Raw genomic sequence first — 19,423 nt, forward strand, 5'->3', positions numbered from 1 at the left:
ACGACAACAGTCCACGAAAGTGGACACCGAATAAATACTACCACTGCTTCTGTCCTGGACACCTCAAACTGCTGAGCAAACTGTAGCAGCCAAATGGTCCCAAGGCACCAAGGGAGTCCTCAGTAAATGTAATTCCTATCGGTGCCTGCTGCTTCACGCTACCACTGTCGGTAAGAAGGTGAATACTGAAACGTGAGCTGGTCTTCGCTGGTGGTTCGGCGGGTACCTAACCCTTGCATTCTAGGAGAAGAGACCGGGTGATTCAGTGGCGGCCGAGTTATAGGGCAGCTTAGTGCTGCAAGAGAAATTTCCTTGCTAACCTGGGAAAATTGGCATCTATTTTGTGCTTGAAAAAAATAAAAAGACTATTAAGCAGCTTAGCTTCTTGGCCGCTTCCTTATCCTTTTCCTGCAGATTTCTTTTTTGGGATTTTGTTTGGAGAACAATGATCTCTTTCTGGGCACCCTCAGCCCATTTCCTCACCCAGCATCACATCACGGCTCAAACTTTCCAAAGATATTTTTCCCATTCTTGATGTGAAATGGTAAAGTCGTGTGGCTCAGAGAATAGACCATGAACCTGGGAGTCAGAAGGACCTGGGTTCTAATCCTAACTCTACCACTTGTCTGCTGTGTGGCCTCGGGCAAGTCACTTAACTTCTCTGTGACTCAGTTTCCTCATCTGTAAAATGGGGATTAAGACCGTGAGCCTCATGTGGGACATGAACTGTGTCCAACCTGATACTTTGTATCTACCCCAGTGCTTAGTATGATGCCTGGCACAAAATAAACAATTAACAAATACCATACAAAAACCCTGCTTAATAATGTTGGTATTTGTTAAATGCTTACTCTGTGCAGAGCACTGTTCTGAGCGCTGGGGGAGATACAGGGTCATCAGGTCGTCCCACGTGAGGCTCACAGTTAATCCCCATTTTACAGATGAGGTAACTGAGGCCCAGAGAAGTGAAGTGACTTGCCCACAGTCACACAGCTGACAAGTGGCAGAGCCGGGAGTCGAACTCATGACCTCTGACTCCGAAGCCCAGGCTCTTTCCACTGAGCCACGCTGCTTAGTGTGGTGCCTGCCAAGTAGTAAGTGCTCAACAAATATCCTTTTAAAAATCTAAGTACATATATTTGACATAACAAATAACATAAAATTTTTTTAAATGGTCCAACATCCGTTTAATTTTCTGCGCAGAATTTTCTGTGATGAACCTTTCTCAGCTCACTTGCCCTCACGGAAATGTTTCCAAGAAAATTCTCAAATAGAATCTTCTGCCAGGAAGACTTCACTTTCTCTAGTAAGTGTAATTCCACAACACATCATTTACCGACACAGAAACCTAGTGTTTATAAAGAGCCTCATGCGGGGGCTTTTCCGTAGAGGGAAATGCTGAGCAGGGGAAAAACCAAGTGAATTATTTGATTTTTCAGGTTCTAAAATCTACTTGTTATGCTTGATTAAACTATTACTGCTCTCATGTCCAGCATCACGACGACATGCCTCATTTTCCAACTTCTTTACTAGCATTAATTGAAAAATCCTTATGGTCTCCCTCAGGAGAAGCTAAATAATTACATCCATATAATAATGTACTTCAACATTTAGAGAAGTCAGGAGATTTGGGGGTTTAACTCCAACTATGCCTATGATTTGTTCTGCGATGTTAAAAATTCATTCACTCATTCAATTGTATTTATTGAGCATTTGCTCTGTGCAAAGGACTGTACTAAGCTCTTGGGAGAGTACAATCCAACAACACACAGGCACATTTCTTGCCCACAATGAGTTCACCGTCTAGAGAGGGAGAAAGATATAATATCATGGCCCATCTTGGTACCTCTGTTTCTGATCTGGTGGTCCTAAAAAGAAGGATGATGGGGATTCATAATCCAATAATAATAACTGTGTTTTTTGTCAAGTGCTTACTCTATGCCAAGCACTCTACTAAGTCTTAGGGTACATAATAATAAGGTCTCACATGTCGCTCACAGTCTAAGTAGGTGAAAGAAAAGGTATTAAATTCCCTATGTTGCAGATGAGGAAACTGAGACAGAGCGAAGTTAAATGATTTGTCCAAGGTCACGCAGCAGACTAATGGCAGAGTAGGATTAGGACCCGGTTCCTATGACTCCCAGGCCCGTGCTCTTTCCACTAGCTCACAAGGTCTTAAAATTCACAACACTTTGCTCTTTTCACACAGAGGAAACTGTCTTTTGAACACAGTGAGTTCACCATGGAAAACTCCCCAAATTAGTCAAAATTCACTTTGTATAACACACTTCTCCCACTTCATTTCCCACTACATTCAAATCTCCAAATTGCGGGTTTTGGTTAGAATGCCGTTGGGGATTAGGGAACTTTCTAACTAGCCACACTCATCAGTCTGGTTCAAAAGCGATGCGATGTCAGAAGGAATATTTGAGTGCATGGAAGCAGCATCACAGTAATACTACAGGTGTTACTCTTAACATGGCTGTGGTGATGGTGAGTGACTCCATTTTGTAACGCAGAAACCATTTTACAAGCAACCATCATTTGACCCCGTAAACAACACAGGAGGAGGAATTTGAAGAGGAGCAAAGAAGGACCGTGAGGAGGCAATGAACCGTCTTGCTATCGGGAAAAAGGTGGACTGACAGAGGTACACGAGATAAGCTACCTTGCTTAAACAGCCCACGGGGTGGGTGTGGGAGAAGGGGTAGCCGTCCCCCCGCCCCAGCTTTACCCGGTAACGGGTTTGAGACAGCAGGCAAGTCGAAGCAGTGAATCAGGTCCTGCTGCGGACCCCTCTGAAACAACCAACAGGAGTGGATAAAAAGGGGTCGGGGCGGGAGGAGTGACCGACTGACAAAAAGAGAGAGCAAGAAGAGCAAGCGTGGAAAATGGGGGCCGAACAACTGAAGCAGTCGGTCGCCATGAGCTAAAGAATACGACCCCAAGCAGCAGTAAAGACCATCTGAGCCGAGATAATTACAGCGCAGCTGCCAAGAACCACCTACAGAATCGCACCGGGATGATGTGCTGCAAGTGGTCAAACTCTCGAACTCTTCCAACATGAGACCATCTGCATGAACTTGGGGAAAACAGTTGGAGAGGGTAGCCTTGTATCTGTGTGCACACATCCGCATTTATCCCTTCAATTCGACTGAGAATTGACTAAAGCTTTCCGCTATACACCGCACCGGTTTGGTTTTACTGTGGCTTGACTTGATGATGAGCGCTTACTATGTGCAGAGCACTGTTCTAAGCGCAGGGGGAGATACAGGGTCATCAGGTTGTCCCACATGAGGCTCACAGTCTTAATCCCCTTTTACAGATGAGGTCACTGAGGCCCAGAGAAGTGAAGTGACTTGCCCACGGTCACACAGCTGACAAGTGGCAGGGCCGGGATTCAAACCCATGATCTCTGACTCCCAAGGCCGGTTTCTTTCCACTGAGCTACGCTGGGTTCTGATGGGGTGAGACCGGGATGGCCCTATAAGAGAGGCGCCTGACGGGACCGGGGACAGGCTTAAAGAGTAAGTGCCTGACTGTGTGAGACGGGCTCATGACAATGGTTTCTTCACAGATTAAACCCCTATGTTCTAGGAGAATGAGGCACTTTCAAATTCCTGAAAATTAAGCATGATCTGCCAAGACTATAGACTGCTTCTAGTCTCTAAGCTCCTTGTGGGCAAGGAATATGTCTACCAACTCTTGTATTGTGTTTTCTCAAGCAATTCGTGCACAGAATAAGTACTTAATAAATACATTTGATTGAAAGACCACTGCCTCCTGGAGTCACCCCTTAATTCTAGAACAGATTTATGTAGAGCCATAATCCCCAATTTCCTGGTAGGTAATTATGGGATTTAGTAGGCGCCCACGGTGGTCCAAAGACTGTGTTCAGCAGTAGGGGGGTTACACAATAATCAGATCAGACTCGGTCCCCATCTTACACAGTGCTCCACCACATAAGGTGAAGGGAGAACAGGTATTTCAGCCCCAGAAGAAGAGAAGAGGAAACTGAGGCACAGAGAAGTTAAGCGATTTGCCCAAGGTCATAAAGCAGGCATGTGGCCGATAGGGGATTAGAACTCAGGTCTCTAGACACCTGATCCCTTGTTCTTTTTGCTCAACCATCCTGCCTTCTCTTTGGCAGAGACTCATCTTGTAAAAACTGAATGGGAAGCTGGAGGCACTGAATTTAAAAAAACAAAAACAAAAAAACAATTAGTTCTCTACTTTCCAAACAAGAAATTGTTTCCTTGCTTGAGTGTCAATAAGTACAATACAATACAATAAATACAATGCCATAAATGTAACATCAATGCAATAAAAACATAAAGACAGAAGCCTTGATCTTTCCTGATTCTCCTCAGGCCAATATTGCAGCCAGTGTTTCTGCAGTTTCGACCTTCTTACGACACAGTCTCAAGGAGGTCACCAGCGGAGAAATAACCGAGGAAAGTTTATTTCATCAATCAATCATATTTATTGAGTGCTTATTATGTGCAAATAACTACTAAATGCTTGGGAGAGTACAATATAATAATTGAACAGATACATGCCCTGCTCATAGTGAGCTTACAGTCTAGAGAGGGGGGCAGACATTAATGTAAGTCTGTAAATACATTAGAGATTAAATTTTGTCTTTCGTAGTTTTCGTATTCATGGGATTTACTTCTTCTGAGGGCTTATTGGCAAGCACTTAGTACAGCGCTTTGCACACAGTAAGTGTTCAGTAAATGCAATTAAATGAATGGTGTTGGACCTGATTAGGAACACGTCTTCCAGACAATAGGTGGGTAGCTAACTACAAGATGGCACCAAATGGCTCTGAATCTCCCCTAATATTTTCCCACTACTCTTGGGCCCAACTCCATCATTTGCGATACTTTCAACCTTGCCATTCAACATCACTGGGTCCAAAGTAATTCCTCTTAGGCAAAACCGATCATGGCTTCAATAGGAAGCATGAACTGTCTTCTTCAAAACTGATTTTATTAAATACTATCTGGACACTGGGGCTTGGGTGGAGCAGGGAGACAGTTTCCCCTCTCTTGGAAAACGGAATTGCTTTAAATAGGAATAATAACTGTGGTATTTGTTAAGCTCTTACTATGTGCCAGGCACAGTCATAAATGCTGGGGTGGATACAAGCAAATCGGGGTGGACACAGTCCTGGTGTCGTGTGGAGCTCAGAGTTTCTATCCCCCTTTTACAGTTGAGGTAACTGAGGCACAGAGAAATAAAGTGCCTTGCCCGAGGTCACGCATCAGACAAGTGGCAGAGCCAGGAGTAGAGAAGCAGCGTGACTCAGTGGAAAGAGCCCGGGCTTGGGAGTCAGAGGTCATGGGTTTGAATCCCGGCTCTGCCACTTGGCAGCTGTGTGACTGTGGGCGAGTCACTTCACTTCTCTGGGCCTCAGTTACCTCATCTGTAAAATGGGGATTAAGATTGTGAGCCTCACGTGGGACAACCTGATGACCCTGTGCCTCCCCCAGCGCTTAGAACAGTGCTCTGCACATAGTAAGCATTTAACAAATACCAACATTATTATGACCTTTTGACTCCCAGCCCCGTGCTCTATCCACTACACCATGCTCCTTCTCTAATGGTAGCCACCAACTAATTCACCAGTTTACATTTACTCCTGATGACTTCCAGGACATCATTTAAATTTTCTACACAAATTCTACACAAACACAAAAAGTGTGTGGCAAAACCCCTGAGGTCAAAAGAAGATGAATCATTGGAATCTGAGAGCTTACTGTGTGCAGCACACTGTACTAACTGCTTCAGAGAGTACAGTATCACAATGTCTCCAGTCCACAAGGAACTTGCAGTCTACAGAACCATGGCCATATTTGGGAGACAAAACTCTCTGGTAATAATGGTGACATTTGTTAAGCACTTTCCGTGTGTCAAGCACTCTCGTGGCCTAGTGGAAAGAGCACAGGCCTAGGAGTCAGAAAGTCGTGGCTTCTATTCCCAACTCCACCGTTTATCTGCTGTGTGACCTTGGGTAAATCACTTCACTTCTCTGGGCTTCAGTTACCTCATCTGTTAAATGGGGATGGAGACTGTGAGCCCCACATGGGACAGGGACTGTACCCAACCTGATTTTCTTGGATCCACCCCAGCACGTAGTATAGTGCCTGGCACATAGTAAGCGCTTAACAAATACCATCGTCATTGTTATAACTAAGCCCTGGGGGGTAGGTATAAGATAACTAGACCCCCAAAGGGGTTCACAGCCTAAGTAGGAGGGAGAACACATATTGAATCCCCATTCTGTAGATGAGGGAACTGAAGCTCAGAAAAGGGACATGCCCACAGTTTCCCAGTGGCAGAGCTGAGAATACTGGGGAGAACTACCAGTCCTGTGGTCATTCCACTAGGCCCCACTGCTCCTCTGATGCTAGGCTTCACGAAGAAACTGTTTAATAATAATTATGGTATCTGTTAAGTGCTTACTATGTGCCAAGAACTGTTCTAAGCGCTGGGGCAGATACAGGGTAATCGGGTTGTCCCACGTGGGGCTCGCAGTCTCAATTCCCATTTACAGATGAGGCACCTGAGGCCCAGAGAAGCTAAGTGGCTTGCCCAAGGTCACACAGCAGGCTAGTGGTGGAGGCGAGATTAGAACCTGCGTCCTCTGACTCTCAAATCCACCCTCTTGCCACTAAACCATGTTGTTTCTCTAATGGGGCTATTAATGGGGCCAAACCTCCACTTAGGATGTCAAATGAAATTTAGTAATTTCTCAGGCTGGTCAAATATCAGGTCAGAGAACATAAGACACCAGATGTGGTATTGTATCCTGCTGAGAGGTAGCTCTTAACAGGGAGCTGTAAAAATGGGGTTTAAAAGATGTGAGCCCCATGTGGGACAATCCAATTACCCTGTATCTACCCCAGTGCTTAGAACAGTGCTCTGCACATAGTAAGCGCTTAACAAATACCATAACTATTATTATTATTATTAACAGAGGATAGTTGTGGATCTTTCAGTCAGTCAGTCTTATTTATTAAGTGTTTACGATGTGCAGAGACTGTACTAAGCACCTGGGAGAGTACAATATAACAATAAACAGACATTTCCTGCTCACAAGCAGCTTATAGTCTAGAGGTGGAGATAGACATTAATAGAAATAAATTACAGATTTGTAATTTCCTGAATCATCCCTCCAGGAAAAGAGATCTAGGCAAAGAAAGCAGATGGCAAATAATTTGAGGGTAGGGATCATGTTTATTAACGCTACTGTATCTATCCAAGGGTTTAGCACAGTGTTCTGCACAGAGCAGAGAAGCAGCATGGCATGTAGTGGATAGAGCCCGGGCCTAGGAATCAGAAAGTCATGGGTGTTAATCCCAGCTCCACCACCTGCCTGCTGTGTGACCTTGAGCCTGTCCCGTCACTTCTCTGGGCCTCAGTCGGTTCATCTGTGAAACGGGGATCGAGATTGTGATCCCCATAAGGGACAGGGACCATGTCCAACTAGATTTGCTTGTATCGTCCCCAGATCTTAGTACAGTGCCTGGCACATAGTAAGCACTTAAATACCATCATCATCATCATCATCAGTAGGTACTCGATAAACACAACTGATTAAGACATCTGACTCACTTTTGTGATTGTATTTTGAGGGATTTTTGCAAGACACACTCAGGCACACAGTTGGTACCCTTTCGATACTGGTCTTGCTAATCCTGTCTGCTCTTGGAAGGAATAAATCCATCAATGCTATTTCTAATTTGTGCATCCTGCCATTGAGTGACCCACATTCTCACTTTGGATTGTACCCACCCTTTCATTCTGGATGAAGTAGAGAATCTGGGATACGAGAATGCCAGGTCGTAAATGGAAACTCACACATGCACATCTATTTAAATTAGCATTCTAGCCAAACTGTCATCCTGGGAATACTTTTTTTTTTTTAACTATTCATCAATAATCCAATGACGTTTTTTCCAAACTCTAAGGAGGTTGGAATCCTTGGTGGATTATCTTTAAAATGTCTTTATGATTAGGAAGTTTGTTCTTTAACTGAATGCTTATCTGGATAAAGATTCTTTTCATGTATGATTCAAAATCCATACAATTTTGAAGGCCATCTGTGCTATAGAAGACTATATTACTAGCAAACTTCTGTCATTAAAAACTAAACAGTAACCTTCACCCATTTAAATCATTGCCAAAAATGTCAGCATAAATTTAGGGTGATTTTAAAAGGGCCAGACAACCTCAATAAGTATTTGACTGAGTGCTGAAAACAAAAAATAAAACATGATTTCATCTTTTGTTCACATGACCTCCCTTTTTTTATGGTGTTTGAAAAGCACTTATAATGGGGCCTGGCACTGTACTAAATACTGGGGTATATGCAAGCTGATCAGGTTGGACATAGTCACTTTCCCACATAGGGTTCACAGTCTTAATCCCTATAACAAAGATGAGGTAAATGAGGAACAAAGAAGTGACGTGACTTGCCCAAGGTCACCCAGCAGACACCACTCTACCGAGACTGCTCTCTCAAAGGTCACCCATGACCTCCTTCTTGCCAAATCCAATAGCTCCTACTCTATCCTAATCCTCCTCGACCTCTCAGCTGCCTTTGACACTGTTGACCATCCCCTTCTCCTCCACACCTTATCACATCTTGGCTTCACGGACTCTGTCCTCTCCCGGTTCTCCTCTTATCTTTCTGGCCATTCATTATCAGTCTTCTCTGCGGGCTCCTCCTCCCTCTCCCATCCTCTAACTGCTGGGGTTCCTCAAAGGTCAGCTCTTGGTCCTCTTCTGTTCTCCATCTACACTCACTCCCTCGGTGAACTCATTCGCTCCCACGGTTTCAACTATCATCTCTATGCCGATGACACCCAAATCTCCATCTCCTCCCCTGTCCTCTCCCCCTCCCTTCAGGCTCGTATCTCCTCCTGCCGCCCGGACGTCTCCACCTGGATGTCTGCCCACCACCTAAAACTCAACAGGCCCAAAACTGAACTCCTTATCTTCCGTCCCGAACCCTGTCCTCTTTCTGACTTCCTTCTCACTGCAGACGGTACGACCATCCTTCCCGTCTCTCGAGCCCACGACCTTGGTGTCATTCTTGACTCAGCTCTCTCATTCAGCCCATACATCCAATCCATCACCAAGACCAGCTGGTCTCACCTTTATAATATTGTCAAGATCAGCCCTTTCCTCTCCATCCAAATGTCTATTTTACTGGTACAAGCTCCCATAATATCCCTACTGGATCACTGTGTCAGCCTCCTCTCTGATCTCCCTTCCTCCTGTCTCTCCCCGCTCCAGTCTATTCTTCATTCCGCTGCCCGGATCATCTTCCTGCAGAACCTCTCTGGGCAGGTCACTACCCTCCTTAAAAACCTCCAGTGGTTGCCTATCAACCTCCACACAAAACAAAAACTTCTCACGCTGGGCTGCAAGGCTGTCCATCACCTTGCCTCCTCCTACCTCTCCTGCAATCTCTCTTTCTACCGCCCACCCCGCACGCTCCGCTCTTCTGCCGCCCGCCTCCTCGCCGTCCCCCATTCTCGCCTATCCCGCCGTCGACGCCTGAGCCACGTCCTACCGCGGTCCCGGAACGCCCTCCCTCCTCACCTCCGCCAAACTAACTCTCTTCCCCTCTTCAAAGCCCTACTGAGAGCTCACCTCCTCCAAGAGGCCTTCCCAGACTGAGCTTCCCCTTTTCCCTCTGCTCCCCCTTCACCTCCCCTCAGCTAAGCCCCATTTCTCTCTGCTCCTCCCCCTCTCCCTTCCCTTCAGCACTGTGCTCATTTGTATACATTTTTATTACCCAATTAATTTTGTTAATGAAGTGTCCATCCCCTTGATTCTATTTATTGTGATTAAGTTGTCTTGTTTTTGTCCGTCTGTCTCCCCCGATTAGACTGTAAGCCGGTCAGTGGAGAGGGATTGTCTCTATCTGTTGTCAAACTGTACATTCCAAGTGCTTAGTACAGTGCTCTGCACATAGTAAGCGCTCAATAAATACTATTGAATGAATGAATGAAAGCGATGGCTTAGTGGGTAGAGCACGAGCCCTGGAGCCCTTTCTGATCTCCCAACATCTTGCCTCTCCCCGCTTCAGTCTACACTTCACTCTGCTGCCCAGATTATCCTTCTACAGAAACGCTCTGGGCATGTCACCTCCTCCTCAAAAACCTCCAGTGGTTGCCTATCAACCTTAGTATCAAGCAAAACCTCCTCAATATTGGCTTTAAAGCTGTCCATCCTCTTACCCCCTCCTACCTCACCTCGCTTCTCTCTTTCTCCAGCCCAGCCCGCCCGCTCCGCTCCTCCGCCGCCCGCCTCCCCGCCGGCCCCCGTCCTCGCCCGTCCCGCCGTCGACCCCCGGCCCGCGTCCTCCCGCGGTCCCGGAAGGCCCTCCCTCCTCACCTCCGCCAAACTAACTCTCTTCCCCTCTTCAAAGCCCTACTGACAGCTCACCTCCTCCAGAAGGCCTTCCCAGATGAGCCCCCCTTTTCCTCTGCTCCTCCTCCCTCCCCATTCCCCCTACTCCCTCCCTCTGCTATACCCCCTTCCCCTCCCCACAGCGCTTGTGTATATTTTTTCATATTTTTTTTATTTATTTATTCTATTGATGATGTGCATATAGCTATGATTCTATTTATCTACTTTCATGGTACTGATGCCTCTCTACTTGTTTTGCTTTGTCGTTTCTAGACTGTGAGCCCGTTGTTGGGTAGGAACTGCCTCTATCTGTCGCCAAATTGTACTTTCCAAGTGCTTAGTACGGTGCTCTGCACATAGTAAGTGCTCGATAAATGCAATTGAATGAATGGAGTCAGAAGGACCTGAGTTCTAATCCTGGATCCGTCACTTGCCTGCTGTATGACCTTGGGCAAGTCACTTCACTTCTCTGTGCTTCAGTTATCTCATCTGTAAAATGGGGATTATTATTATTAATACTAATAATTAATAATAGCCACGGTATTTGTTAAGCACTTACTATGTGCCAGGCACCGTACTATGGGAGTGAGGCCCAGAGAAGTGAAGTGACTTGCACAAGGTCACACAGCAGACAAGTGGCAGAGCCGGGATTAGAATCCATGACCTTCTGACTCCCGGGCCCGGTCTCGATTCACTAAGCCACACTGCTTCTCTAAGCACTTAGCACAGTGTTCTGCACATAGTAAGCTTTCGACAAATACCACTGAATGAATGAACTAAGCCACACTGCATTTGGTATTCCCACCTCCCTTGTCCCTTCGGCATTTGTGTACATATCTGTAAATAATTCATTTATATCAACGTCCATCTCCGGTTCCAGACCTTGGGCTCGTTGGGGGCGGGGAATGGGTCTGCTGGTTCTGTTCTGTCGTGCTCTCCTGGACTGTCAAAGAAACTGAACTCTTCCCTACGTCCAAAGGGTAACTAGGTAACCACAAACTCGCTCAAGGGGTTTGGAGAGGAATGATAGGAGGGAGATGGGGCTCCAGAAAAAAAGTCTGGAATGGCAGCAGCACCACAGTAAAATCCACCATACTGTGCTCTCACTCTCTAATGAAATTTCATCCCGATAGTTCCCATATCCAAACTGGCATGCGGGTTTTCTTTTCTCTGGCTGCAGTGACACCAATTCTTTAATAATCATTACAACCAATTAAACTCAAAAGTTAGCAGTGGTTCTAACAGAAAGCAGTGGCACAGACCATAACTCTTGAAGTCATTTCCGACCTAAACAAACGAGTGCACATATTTTTCCCTGCCATGGGGGAAAATCTTTTTCTGCCTTTGAGCTACTCAATCCATACATACTGGTTGCAAATCACTGGACTAAGAGTTTGGAAGAATGCAGAGTTGGTGGAAACAATCGCTGACCTCAGAGAGCTTGCAGTCTAATGAGGAATCTAAGTGTTGGGGGGAGTACGATCAATAAATGGTATTTATTGAGTGCTTACTGTGTGCAGAGCACTGTATTAAGTGCTTGGGAGAGTACAATACAATAAAGCTTGGAGACAAAATCCCTGCCCTTCAAGGAACAAGTGTTACCAGTTTGTAAAGTCACATGAAAGAAGCACCTTAGTGGCCCAAATTCTTAGTGGAAAGAGCCTGGGTTTGGGAGTCAGAAGAGCTGGGTTCTAATCCCAGCTCCACAACTCAGTTTGTTTATATAATGTTGGTATTTGTTAAGCGCTTACTATGTGCAGAGCACTGTTCTAAGCGCTGGGGGAGATACAGGGTCATCAGGTTGTCCCACGGGAGGTTCACAGTCTTAATCCCCATTTTACAGATGAGGGAACTGAAGCACAGAGAAGTTAAGTGACTTGCCCACAGTCACCCATCTGACAAGCGGAGGAGCCGGGATTCGAACCCGTGAAGCCTGACTCCCAAGCCCATGCTCTTTCCACTGAGCCACGCTGCTTCTCTATCTATCCCAGTGCTTGCTACCTTGCCTGGCACATTGGAAGCGCTAACAAAAACCATCATTAATGTTGGGTAGCTGCTGTGTGACTTTGGAGAAGTCACTAAACTTCTCGTGCCTCAGTTCCCCGATCTGCAAACTGAGGATTCAATACATCTCCCTCCTATTTAGACTGTGTTCATTTATTCATTCAATCATATGTATTGAGTGCTTACTGTGTGCAGAGCACTATACTAAGCGCTTGCTAGGTACAATTTGACAACAGATAGGGACAATCCCTGCCCAACAATGGACTCACAGTCTAGAAGGGGGAGACAGACAGCAAAACAAAACAAGTAGGAATCAATACTATCAAGATAAATAGAACCATAGATATATACACATCATTAATAGACTAATATAATATATCCAAATATACACAAGTGGTGCGGGGAGGGGAAGTGGGTAGAACAGAGGGAGGGAGTAGGGGCAATGGGGAGGAGAGGAGGGACAGAGGTAAAGGGAGGGCTCAGTGTGGGAAGGCCTCCTGGAGGAGGTGAGCTCTCAGTAGGGCTTTGAAGAGGGGAAGAGAGTCAGTTTGGCGGAGGTGAGTGAGAAGGGAGGGCATTCCAGGTCAGAGGTAGGATGTGGGCCCGGGGTCGACGGCGGGACAGGTGAGAACGAGGCATCGTGAGGAGGTGAGCGACAGAGGAGCGGAGCGTGCGGGGTGGGCAGTAGAAAGAGAGAAGGGAGGTGAGGTAGGAGGCGGCAATGCGATGGACAGCTTTGAAGCCAAGAGTGAGGAGTTTGGGTTTCATGTGGAGGTTGATCGGCAACCACTGGAGGTTTTTGAGGAGGGGAGTGACATGCCCAGAGCGTTTCTGTAGAAAGATGATGCTGGCAGTGGAATGAAGAATAGACTGGAGCGGGGAGAGGCAGGAGAAGGGAGATCGGAGAGGAGGCTGATGAAATGATCCAGTGGGGATATTATGAGAGCTTGTACAAGCAAGGTAGCGGTTTGGATGGAGAGGAAAGGCGGATCTTGGCGACTGTGTTTCCCATGTGGGACTTGATTATCTTGTATCTACCCTAGTGCTTAGCACAACAGTGTTTGGTACATAGTAAGCTCTTTAATACCTCAATAATATTGACTACTATCATTCATGACTGAAATTCAGGACAATGCGCCTAAAACCACTGGGCTACTAGTCCTTTTTCTAAGAAATGCCGAAGCGATGAGCAGCATGGTACAAACGGCTAGAGCACGGGCCTGGGAGTCAGAAGCTCATGGGTTCTAATCCTGGCTCCACCGCTTGTCTGCTGTGATACCTTGAGCAGGTCAAGTTACTTCTCCGGGCCTCAGTTACCTCATCTGTAAAATGGCGATTGAGTGTGTGAGCCCCCCCATGGGACAGGGACTGTGTCCAACCCGATTCGCTTGTATCTAGCCCAGCACTTAGTACAGTGACCGGTAGATAGTAAACACTTAAATACCATAATTATTATCATTATAATGACAGTTCTACTTCCAATGGACAAATTCTCACACTCAAAGATTTCAACTCTGCCTCATAAAATAATATCTTGTATTTTTAAGGCCGGGTGTCGATTAAAAGGAAAATCGCAAGTACCAATGCGAAAAGTGGAGAGCTCCATATCAGAGAGTCACAGCTATAGTTCAGGCGGTATTTAGGAAAGGAGTTCATCAGAAGAGTGGAAAAGCGCAATCCTTTGAGAAATGTTCAAACCCCATAATCAAAGGTTCAGTAGGTTATCGTTTTATATAAACAATGAAACTAGATGATAAATGTTGGTTTTAACAAATCAACAATTAAGCAAGCTTCTTTTCATTTGGCTTGACCACAGGTGCTCAGACATGTTTGTCACATGGAAGGGAGACAGACCTACCCCTGTAGCAAAGAAGGAAGGAGAAAGGGTTACTATCCCATTTCCCAGATTTTACAAACTCCGTCACAATCTGTCTAGAGGCAGCGTGGCCTAATTGATAGAGCACGGGCCTGGGTTAGAGGACCTGGTTTAGAGGACCCGCCTCCACCACTTGTCTGCAATTCTGACCTGGGCAAATCACCTACCGTCTCAGTGCCTCAATTGCCTCAGCTGTAAAACAGGGATTAAGACTGTAAGCCCCATGTGGGAAATGAACTCTGTCCCAACCTGATGAACAATAATAATAGAAAAACAACAAGAAGAACTATGGTATTAAGCACTTACTGTGTGCTAGGCACTCTACTAAGCTCTGGGATGGACACGAGCAAATCAGGTCGTGTCTGGATCAGTGCGTAGTATAGCGCTTTACCCTATTTCTTTTGTTAATGAAATGTACATCGCCTTGCTTCTATTTATTCTATTGATTCTTTTTATTTGCTATTGTTTTAATGAGATGTTCATCCCCTCGATTCTATTCACTGCTATTGTTCTCGGCTGTCCGTCTCCCCCGATTAGACTGTAAGCCGTCAAAGGGCAGGGTCTGTCTCTATCTGCTACCGATTTGTACATTCCAAGTGCTTAGTACAGTGCTCTGCACATTGTAAGCGCTCAATAAATACTATTGAATGAATGCTTGCCACATAGTAGGTTCTTCAATACCGTAGAAAAAAATGAACACTGATGGGATATTTATTAAGAGACTAGATTCACCTCTTTGTGTAAAGTTGTAATGCCCAGAAAATTCTGGGAAGTACTACCTTTCTTCACAATCACGGGGAATGTAAAGCACAGGATAAATAATGTTGGTGTTTGTTAAGCGCTTACTATGTGCAGAGCGCTGTTCTAAGCGCTGGGATATACAAGGTAATCAGGTTGTCCCACGTGAGGCTCACAATCTCCATCCCCATTTTCCAGATGAGGTAACTGAGGCCCAGAGAAGTGAGGTGACTTGCCCACAGCCACACAGCTGACAAGTGGCGGAGCCGGGATTCGAACCCATGACCTCTGACTCCCAAGCCCGGCCTCTTCCCACTGAGCCACGCTGCTTCTCAAACGGGGTCAGGTTGTGACTGGATACTGTGTCATTGCAGCTCCAAGCTGTGAGGTGCTAGAGAAGCAGCCCAGCGGCTGGAGCCTGAGCCTGGAAATCAGGAGGACCTGGGCTCTAATCCTGGCTCTGCCACTTGTCTGCTGTGTGACCCTGAGCAGCATGGCTCAGTGGAAAGAGCACGGGCTTGCGAGTCAGAGGTCATGGGTTCGAATTCCGCTCTGCCACTTGTCAGCTGTGTGACTGTGGGCAAGTCACTCCGCTTCTCTGTGCCTCAGTTCCCTCATCTGTAAAATGAGGATTAAGATTGTGAGCCTCACGTGGGGCAACCTGATTACCCCGTGTCTACCCCAGCGCTTAGAACAGTGCTCCGCACGCAGTAAGCGCTTAACAGATCGGTATCGTTATTATCATTTCACTTCTCTGTGCCTCGTTACCTCGTCTATAAAATGGGGATTAAGACTGTGAGCTCCTTGTGGAAGAAGGACTCTGTCTAACCTGATTAAACTTGTCGATACCCCACTGCTTCCAACATTGCTTGGCACATAGTAAACGCTTACCCGATACCATCATCCTCATCATTACCACCATTACTGAGGCTCTGTGGTTGCCATCCTCAGGAAAGATCAGTGGCCCCTCGGCACGATTCAGATGCCCCAGACCGCCGGACTGCAGAGTCATCTCCACCCGGCGCGGCACCTCATCCCGGGTGCAACAGAAACAGCGACAGGAACGGCGGAAGAAGCAGCCCCCGCCATGCAATCCGCCCCTTCAGAAGGCCGCAGCCCTCAGCTGGATCGGTTGGACTCTTGAGCCACGACAACCCTAAAACTCTGCTGTCCTAGTCACGCCACCTGTCACCTTTTATTTCATTTCGGGTTTCTCCCCGTCCTCGTCTTTCACGCGCGGTGTGTCTTTTTATTGTTAGATTTTCTCCTTCGTGCCTGACGCCAGCCCTCTGATCCCCCGCAGCACTGGGGCTGGATCAGTTGGACTCTTGAGCCACGACAACCCTAAAACTCTGCTGTCCTAGTCGTGCCACCTGTCACCTTTTATTTCATTTCGTGTCTCTCCCCATCCTCATCTATCATGTGCAGTTTGCCTTTTTATTATTTGATTTTCTCCTTCCGTGCCTGACGCCAGCCTTCTGATCCCCTTTATTCCTAAATTGGAGGCCTCTTCTCCCCGATATAGTCTTTGCCAGTGTTAGTACAGTCCCTCAACACAGGAAGACCGCAAAGATCAGGGCTAATTCTCACCCTTGGGTGTTCTTCTCCAGCATTTAGTATAGTATATGGCATAGAGTAGGCACTTTAGAAATACTAATGGTATTTGTTAAGCGCTTACTATGTGCCGAGCACTGTTCTAAGCGCTGGGGGAGATACAGGGTAATCAGGTCGTCCCACGTGAGGCTCACAGTTAATCCCCATTTTACAGAGGAGGGAACTGAGGCCCAGAGAAGTGAAGTGACTTGCCCACAGTCACCCAGCTGACAGGTGGCAGAGCCGGGATTCGAACTCATGACCTCTGGCTCCCAAGCCCGTGCTCTTTCCGCTGAGCCACGCTGCTTCTCTTATTCCTGCTACTACTCTCTATAAGCGCTTAGTACGGTGCTCTGCACGCCGGAAGTGTTCAATAAATACAATTGAATGAATAAATACAATTGAATATTACCTCAAACATATCTGATTACCGTTCAGTGAGTTACATCGACAATCCCTACAGAAACTAGACTTTAATCGAGTAAGGATATTTATTGAGCAGTTACCGGGATAGTAAGTGCTATCACAAAAGAGTCGGTAGGAATGTTCCCTGCCCACAAGGGCAGGAAGCAGCAAGAGGAGCAGTGTGGCTTAGGGGATAGAGCACAGCCCTGGGAGTCAGAAGGACTTGGATTCTAATTCCATCTCCAACATCTGCCTGCTGTGTGACCTTGGGCAAGTTACTTAATTTCTCTGGGCCTCACTTCCCTCATCTATGAAATGGGGATTAAGACCGTGAGCCCCATGTGGGCCAGGGACTATGTCCAATCTGATTATCTTGCAGCAACTCCAGTGCTTTGAACTGTGTCTGGAACATAGTAATAATAACGATGGTATTTGTTAAGCGCTTACTACGTGCAAAGCACCGTTCTAAGCGCTGGGGGGCTACAAGGTGATCAGGTTGTCCCAGGTGGGGCTCACGGTCTTAATCCCCATTTTACAGATGAGGTAACTGAGGCCCAAGAAGATAAGTGACTTGCCCAAAGTCACACAGCTGACAAGAGGCGGAGCTAGGATTCGAACCCATGACCTCTGACTCCCAAGCCCGTGCTCTTTCCACTGAGCCATACTTAAGTGCCATTAATAGTATTACTATTATTATTTATGAGCTTCCAGAGTATGGGGAAACATATCTTTAAAACCCTTTGCCCCAGTTAATAAGAGAAAGCTGAAATGAGAAGCAGCGTGGCGCAGTGGAAAGAGCACGGGCTTTGGAGTCAGGGCTCATGAGTTCGAATCCCAGCTCTGCCACTTGTCGGCTGTGTGACTGTGGGCAAGTCGCTTAACTTCTCTGTGCCTCAGTTCCCTCAGCTGTAAAATGGGGATTAAGACTGTGAGCCCCACGTGGGACGACCTGATTCCCCTATGTCTACCCCAGCGCTTAGAACAGTGCTCGGCACATAGTAAGCGCTTAACAAATACCAACATTATTATTATTATTATTAAATGACCCACCTTCAAAATAGGGGAGACTTGAATTCAGTAGGTGTTGCTGTAGTCTGCAGATGCGGATGAAGTTCATTCACAAGCTACTTAAAAGTGACATTAATTCCCCAGGAGACATAAGACCCTCAACTGATTTCTTTCAGAATGCTTCGGGAAGGTAGTCTATTCAATCAACGAGTATTACTCCATGTGGTCTAGTGGAAGGAACAGGACTTGAGCATCACAACCCGTAGATTTTAATCTCAGCTCTACCACTTGCTCGCTGGGTGACCCTGGGCAAGTCACAATTTATATATGCCTTAGTTTCTTAATCTGTAAAATGGAGATGAATGGGACCGTGTCTGATCTGATCTCTGCTTGGCCCAGAGTAAAAGCTTAACCCAAACTATTATTATTACCGTTATTATCATTGTTAAAGCTACACTTAGTTATACTAGCACATGCCCAGTAGCGCTATCAAAAGTTGAGGAAGAAATTGCTAAACAATAAGAAACCACTCATTCTGGGTCCACAGACATCTGTAGTACCTAGGGGGCCAATCATTTATTTGAATATAGGCTCTCATTGTATTTTGCCCAGTGTCACCATCCAATTCCTCCCCGTGTCTCCGTTATTCTCATCCTCCGTAAGACTCACTAGTGGCTCCTTTTGGTCGGCGTATGCGATCACCCAGGGAAATTACCTACTCACTTGGATCCTGATTCTGAAATATCACCGCTAATTAACTGGGCTTCTCGGGCTGTCGTCGAGGTACCTCCGTTTCCCAAACCTCTTCTCGTTTGATAGTGTGACTGTTTTTCTTTTTCGACACCCTCAAATTCCTTCAGGTTTCAAGCTGTGAAACGAGCGGAGCTGATAATTGCCATTTCACATTGGTACCCCTAGGGTTACAGCCTGACCAGCCACCAAATTCACAATATATTCCCCACTGTCCTCTCTCTTTACAGCACTGTCTCCTACCCAGATCTGCAAGCCATTTGGGCATCCTTGGCATACAAATGCTCGATTAGAGTTATGTGACTGCCCCTCCAACCCCCGAGCAATAAATCCCCCCATTTCCGAGAATTATCGAAGGCACATCTCCTTCGAGAGGCCTTCCCTGACTAAGCCCTCCTTTCCTCTTCTCCCATTCTCTTTGGTGTCACCCTTACTCTCTCCCTATATTCATCCCCGCTCCCAACCACACAGCACTTACGTATGTAGCTGTAATTTTTTTATATTAACGTCTATCTCCTCCTCTAGACTATAAGCTCATTACGGATGGGGAACGTGTCTAACAAATCTTATTCTGTACGCTACCAAGTACTCTCCCATGCTCTATCCACTAAGCCACCCTGC

This window comes from Ornithorhynchus anatinus, chromosome 4 (genome assembly GCF_004115215.2).
Source record: "Ornithorhynchus anatinus isolate Pmale09 chromosome 4, mOrnAna1.pri.v4, whole genome shotgun sequence".
NCBI lineage: Eukaryota > Metazoa > Chordata > Mammalia > Monotremata > Ornithorhynchidae > Ornithorhynchus > Ornithorhynchus anatinus.